Raw genomic sequence first — 6,866 nt, 5'->3', positions numbered from 1 at the left:
TCACAGAGAGCTGCTCCAAGACTGAATCACATGGGTCTCAGCTTTACAAGGTTTACATACACAATTGTTATTTTGCTGCTTATAATTTTCAATTTGAGTAGGTCAGGAAATGTAGTTTATCTGTAGTAACTTAAGTATTCCCTTTAGTTTTTTTTGTTTGTTTGTTTTTTTTGCGTTACGCGGGCCCCTCACTGCTGTGGTCTCTCCCGCCGCGGAGCACAGGCTCCGGACGTGCAGACTCAGCAGCCATGGCTCACGGGCCCAGCTGCTCCGCGGCATGTGGGATTTTCCCGGACCGGGGCACGAACCCGTGTCCCCTGCATCGGCAGGTGGACTCTCAACCACTGCGCCACCGGGGAAGCCCTCCCCTTTAGTCTTTAGTGTGCTTTTCAGAGTGGTTTCTTTTTCAGTGTTCATTTTATTTTTTAAACATCTTTATTGGAGTATAATTGCTTTACAATGGTGTGTTAGTTTCTGCTTTATAACAAAGTGAATCAGCTATACATATACATATATCCCCATATCTTCAGAGTGGTTTCTGATCTTCATTTCTTCCTGGGGTAGGCAACACAGCATAGGAGAAAGATTCTGGGCTCTGGAGTCCAGAAAACTTTCCATTTAATCCTGACTGACTCTACTCAGTCGTGCCTTCTGGTGGACATGTTACCTAACTTTTCAGAGTCTTGTCTTCTTCTTCTATAAAATGGGTATAGTAAAATCTGCTCCATGAGTTGTTATAAAGATTAACATAATTAACATAATTAACATAATAAGTGATGCTGAGAAACAATGGACTTGGCTGTGTGGACAGAGTTGTGTTTTCTAAGTTTATAACTGAGCAATTATCTGAAATATGGTACATGGGACAAACATGGAAAGAAATGAAGAACACTTAGTAACACCAGCAGACACTGTTGCATTTTTGTGAATTAATCCCAAACATCTTTCTTCCTTGAACCTAACATTATTGTTCACAAGTGATGGAAATGCTGAAAACGAGTCACTGTTCACCAGGTGAGCCTGGCCTTGACCATCAGCTGCCCGGGCTTTCACTGTTTTAACCCCACTGTGTTATTTTCTTCCTCTGTAATTTTGTAATCAGTTCTGTCTTGATAGGACGTGACGAAATATACAACTCCATCCAAGTAAGCATCTTTACTTCTATTCTACAAGCAATGTCCTTTAGCAATTATTATAATTTACAAAATTAACTCTGTAAGAAAAACAATTGGGGTAGTATAATTTCCCTCAAAGGCATTGCAAGTACATTATTCATACAAATAAATAGACTGTATGTAATACAAATATATATTATATAAATATATATGATGTGTGTACATATGAATATCACATCCTTATACTTTATTTCTCTATATACACATACAGTTTTATATAAAAAATATCCTGAAATAATAACCATCTGTAATATCCTCTATAGCAGTGGGTCCGCAGAGTTTAAATGATTGATGTCTTTCAGAAATCTCTAGGCAACCAGGTGGTACAATTATTAACCACCCGCAGGAACTTGGCTTCAAAGCGAATATATTAGGATTAGAATCTGTACCATCCATATCCAAAGCACAGAAAGTCCTGGCCACCAGATGTCACCATTCTTCTATTTCCCTCCCAGTGCCCAAAGAGGGAGAGAGATGTTATTTTTCTTCCAAGGGACTGAGGGAAATACGTGCCTCCCAACATTCCTGGCATTTCACATAAAAGTCTTATTAAGAGGAATCATCTTGCCCATGCACATTTCCTTGCGGTTCTTGATCGTTACCTGGACACTTCCTGACAGCTGAGGATCTAAGTGGCTGATAATTTGGGGCTCATCTGGTCAGGAATTGTTAGAGCCATTGCCTCCAGCTTGGAGTTAAAGGTAGGACTGACCTAATGTGCCTAGGGCCTAGAGTAACTCCATGGAACAGGTGCTACAGGGTGTGTTCTACTAAGATCCTGGAGACGGGAGACCTCCCCAACCAGCTGGGTGGCCCTGAGAGCTTACTTACAAAGTGAAGGACTTGGACTAAGTCATTTCTAGGGTCTAAGAATTCCATGATCTTCAGGTTTTAAACGCCTCTGCTGGGAAGGGTGGGCAGCAGAGTAGGGTGATCTGAGTTTAAGAAAGAAGACCCCAGGGGGGACAGTGAAATGGGGGTGGAGAAATTCTGCAGGGAAGATAAGGGAAATTGGAACATAAACCTTCATACAGTGACTTGATGTAGTGACTGGTTACAGGGCTTGGAACTTGATGGGGTTATGAACCTTGTAATTTCCACCCCTAGGTAATTCACCAGGTCACTCTCATTCCATTCCAGATACTATACTTAACAAGGATCTGTAATGCCTAGCGTTGTACAGCATTCTCTCTCCTGGGGCTTGGTTGGATTTAATACGTGGTGTCAGTCAATGTTCTTTGTGGTGCCTTCAGGGCATGGGATGTGTTTTATTTCTTTCTGAATTTACAACAGTACAGTGTTCAGCTAGCCAGTCCAGAGTGTTCATAAAATCCGGGGGCGGGAGTGGGAAAGAGAAAGAGAAATGGAATTCATTTGTTGAGTGCCTACTATGTGCCAGGTATTGCTAAGTACTTTACATATATTTTATTTCATCTTCAGAATAACCTCAAGAAGCCCCATTTATTATGTTCGTAGATAAAGAAGTTGAATTCAAATGGTTAAGTGGGTTGCTCAAGGTCACAGCGACCAAGTGGCAGAAACATATACTGCTTCATAAAGCCCATTCTACAAAGATGGAAACTGAGGCTCAGGGCATTGATTCAAGCTGCCCGTCCGGTAGATGGTTGAGTCCATAATCTCCCGTCACTGGGCTTAACTGCTAGAAGGCCCCTGGTGCTGAGAGGCCTGGACTGCACCTCTCTGGAGGATGCATTGTCGCATCAGCATTTGCACATTTGCCCCTGACCTTGCTAGAATAGTATTTGTGGCCGCGAAGTGTCTCCCTTCCTGCCTTCGGGTTGCGGAATTGAGAGGTTGGTAAAGTCCTCTCCGACAGGGTTGGTAGTTTGCAGACGGCCCCTGAGAGGCTGGGGCGTTCCGAATTGGCTGAGCGCTCCGCGGGGAGGGCGGGGAGTTTGCCGAACGTCCCCGGCCGGAATCCCTGCCTTAGAGAGCTGCGAGCCCAGAAGCGGGGAGAAGTTGGAGAGGTCGGGAGGGGAGGGTAGGAAGAATTTGAAGCCAGACCCCCCGCCTGGTCAGCTGAGCCCCCGAGGAGCGTCTCTGCAGTGTCCAGGCCGAGTGTGGACGCGCCGTGCGCGGCCCCGCCAGGGCTGAGAGTTTGCAGACCGTCCCTGCCGCGGCCCGCTCGGCGGCGGCCCTGCGGCTCCCGCGGCTGCCGCGGCGGCCCCGGGCTCGATCCAGCCCAGGTAGCCCCGCCGCAGGCTAGGGGTGCCGCGACCCCGTGCCCCGCGGAGCTTGGGTCCCCCCGGGGACGGCAGCTGGCAGGCACTCCCGGCTGCTGCTGTTGCTGCTGCTGCTCCTCAACAAGGAGGTGAGAGCCAGTGGGTCGGGGCGATCGCGTCGAAGCTTTCCATCTCCACGGGGAGATGAACGCAGAGGGGACCGCGGAGGGCGTGGGGAGCTGGGCGCGGGAGGCGGGGAGAGAGTCTGCTCCGTGGGCTGCGCGGCTGGGGGCTTCCGCCCGCCGCCCCTCCGCCGCCTGCGTGGGTGCCCCGGCCGCTCTGAGACAGCCGGGAGTGCAGCCGGGGACGCGCCTGGAGGCGCCCACCTACCCGGGGCAACCCCTTCTCAGGGGAGACTGCAGGCCCCCATGGTCCCTGGGAAGTGGGGGGTTTGGGCTTTTCAAGGGACTGTCCGGGGGAGGCTTTGGTTGCGCGGGCTGGAGGCGAGCGGCCAGGGATGGTAGAGGGGCGCTCGGACCGCGGAGGAGCCTGGTGGGGTCACGCTGCGGGTGTGGGCCGGGCTGGGGTCCCCGGGACCTGGGCGCGCAGGGCGGACTCAGCTACCGGCCAGTGGGGAGGAACAACAAGGGAGGCTGGCTCCCGGCCCCGGGGGAAGGGGGATGCGGTGGGCGGGCGCTCTGGTCCTGGGGACCAGGGAAGCCCAGGGGTGCCCCCCACCCCTAAGGGACCTCCGTGGGCCCACGATCCCGCTGGCGCGCTCCGGAGGCTGCCTGGCCGGAGAGGCTGCGGGGAGCGCAGAGCCCACACCCGCGCACATAATCCCCGAGAGCATGCTCAGTGCAGCCCTGGGAACTTCCTGCCGAGTCGCGAGCCGCCCCGGCCCCCTCCTGGCCCCCTCCCGGCCCGCGGCTGGCAAACTTGGGGGCGCGGCGCCCTCCAGTCGCCCTTTCGCGTCCCCTCGGCCCTTGCCTCGCCTTTGCCCGGCTCCCAGGGCTGCTCTCGCCGGTCGCCCCCGCGGCCGAGAATGGGGGCGTGGACGTTACCCCCAGCTTCCCGAGGTCAGGTCCGAGGCCGGGTGGCCAGAGGCCTGGCGGTGAGGCCTCTTGATGGGGGCACCGGCTCGCGATGCGCTCGCCGCGCGCACAGACCGGGCGCCGTGAGCAGACCGGGTGGAAGGGGGTGTGTGAGCCAGGGGACGTTCGCTCACACACTCGCTGTCACACACAATGCCGTGGTTTCGTAGCTGCCGCGCGGAAGAGGGAAGAGGTGGCGCTTGCATTGCCGGGCCGCGTTTGGAGCGCGAACGGGGTGCTGGGCGCTTGGGTACTGCGGTAACCTGGAGACGCATAAGGTTTTCAGAAATGCCGGAGTCGAGGTCTGTGGCCGGGTACTCCTGACATTGACTGCCAGGCCCGGCCCAGGGCGGACGCCGCTGTCTGCACCCGGCTCTGGCGGCACAGTTAGGGAAGGCTGGGCACTTCTGGGGCTGTGAAGTTGAGGAGGGGAAAGCTGAGGTTTGTGCGGGGTTCCGTGGCATGACAGCACTGCACCTGTAAACAACTCAGATCCAAGTGTTAGAGGTAGGATCTCATTCTCTAGAGAGGCAAGTGGAAAGCTGGTGCGACCCGCCCCCGTTCATTGTCAGGACCTGAGGGACTTAGTGGGTTTTTACTCCGAGAGACACACCCCCTACCGCCCACCTCCTCCCCACCCCCTCCCCAGTTTAGCTACCCACATCCTGAGCCTTGACTCAGGATCAGAACTTCCTTGTCTTTGATTGGAGAAAATCACCAAACTGTTTCCCATGATAGGCACACCATCACAGATCTTTCTTAATAAATAAATTTTCGTACCACCTTCCCCCCCGCCCCCGCCCCAAACCACAGATTCTTTTTGCTGTTATTGTTCAGGGCTGAGATAGGCTCCCTCAAATTTGTTTGGCTTGGTTAGGATTAGAGCAAAGCTCTCCTTTCTAGAGGCCTTTTTAGTTTCCCCAGTTACCAACTTGATGTCCGTGCAGTCAACTTGAAGAGGAGAGGCCCTGAGCAAGGAGGTGATGGCAGAGCGGGAAGAGGGTGACCTTTTTGCTGCTTGGAGGGACAGGGCAAGAGGAGAAGGATGCTGCTCTGCCCCGATCCCTGGCTCTGGCAGAGCTGGGTGGCTGGACAGAGGTTTGGGCTTTTCTTTTCTTCCCCTCCTTTGTTCCAGCCTGCCTTCCTGAGTTTGGGACACTTGTGACTAGAGTCACTGGAAGAAAGGCGTCTGGAGTCCTGCTTTGGGGCTTGGCAGGGTTCACACCTACACAAGCAGCTGCAGGTTGGTTTTAAGGTGACTGTAGTCGCAGGAGGGCTGGTGGCTCTGCTCAGGTCTGCCAGTTGCATCTGTGTTCCAGCCTCGTGGGCCTCTGAATCACCTCAGCAGTGCGCATTTCAAGTGCTTTGTGTTTGGAAGTGTGAATATAGTACTCATTTATATATATTCACACATCCGTATATACGTTTTTATAAAGAAGCGTGTGCATATGTATGTGCATATGCAGTGTTCTTTGGTAGCATCTTGGAGCTGGAAAGGACCTCAGGAGATCACAAGAATTCAAATTTGCTACCTTCCCATTCAGTTTTCTCAGTTTAAAAATAACCAGCCAGCCTTCTGCCCAGCTGGCCTCCAAAAGCATTGCAACAGCAGAGTCCCCCTGTGATCCTAGCCGAGGGGGCCTTTGGTTCCTGGCCTTTGGTTCTTCCACTGAGAAGTGAGCCTCCTCGCGATCATTCTAGATGTCACTCTGATATTTGACATGACTTTTCCTAATGTTCCATGTGGTTCGGGATCTAAGTCACTGCAGAGTCACTCTCAGGTTGATTTTGGTGGGGGGGGGGACAGACAGTGACCAGTGTCCCCTGCAGAGATGTCTGGAAAATGCCCAGAGCAATTTTCCCACCCCAAGTCTTGCTTGGGTTGGAAAGTTCCTGTCCTTTTGCACTCTGGTCCTCCAGGCAGGTAGTTGCTCTGCTCCTTCCCTAGAGGCCTAGAGAGCAGCGAGGACTCTAATTCCGTCCTCTTTGTGTGTCTTGGCTTACTGGCTGTAGGAGGGTGGTGTGGTGGTTGGAGGTGGCGTTCTGTGCCGATGTTGTCACAGTAGCTCTCCGGAAAGCCCATGCTGTCAGGAGGATTATCTCTGGGGTTTGTTATGGGGGATGGCAAAGTTTGGGGAAGGGTCCCGGTGTCAGGTGACACCAGGTGTCAGCCAAAAGTAACAGATAGTTTTGGCTGAAGGAAGGTGTGTGTGTTTCAGAATCTAGGTACTTTAGGGAATTCCCTGGCTGTCCAGTGGTTAGGACTGTGCGCTCTCACCCCGAGGGTCCGGGTTTGATCCCTGGTCAGGGAACTAAAATCCAGAAGAAAAAAAAAAAAAAAAGATACAGAATCTAGGTACTTTAAAAAAAAGAGAGGTGATACCTTTATATTTGGGGGAGAGTGCCAGGTGGGT

General features: G+C 52.7%; 1 protein-coding gene across 2 annotated transcripts in view; it reads left to right on the top strand.

The window, feature by feature from the left end:
* The first annotated feature begins 3,115 nt into the window (after positions 1 to 3,115).
* Positions 3,116 to 6,866, top strand: part of MGAT5 (alpha-1,6-mannosylglycoprotein 6-beta-N-acetylglucosaminyltransferase) — a 366,943-nt gene continuing 363,192 nt past the window's right edge. For both annotated transcript variants that reach the window (XM_027077962.1, XM_027132531.1), the window contains exon 1: positions 3,116 to 3,507. The gene's annotated coding sequence lies outside the window, so the exon portion shown is untranslated. The remainder of the gene's footprint in view (positions 3,508 to 6,866) is intronic.

The sequence above is a fragment of the Aethalodelphis obliquidens genome, unplaced genomic scaffold (assembly GCF_003676395.1).
Source record: "Aethalodelphis obliquidens isolate GAN/ISIS:26980383/991018 unplaced genomic scaffold, ASM367639v1 scaffold2, whole genome shotgun sequence".
Classification (NCBI taxonomy): domain Eukaryota; kingdom Metazoa; phylum Chordata; class Mammalia; order Artiodactyla; family Delphinidae; genus Aethalodelphis; species Aethalodelphis obliquidens.
This window is presented reverse-complemented; position numbering and strand designations above follow the sequence as displayed.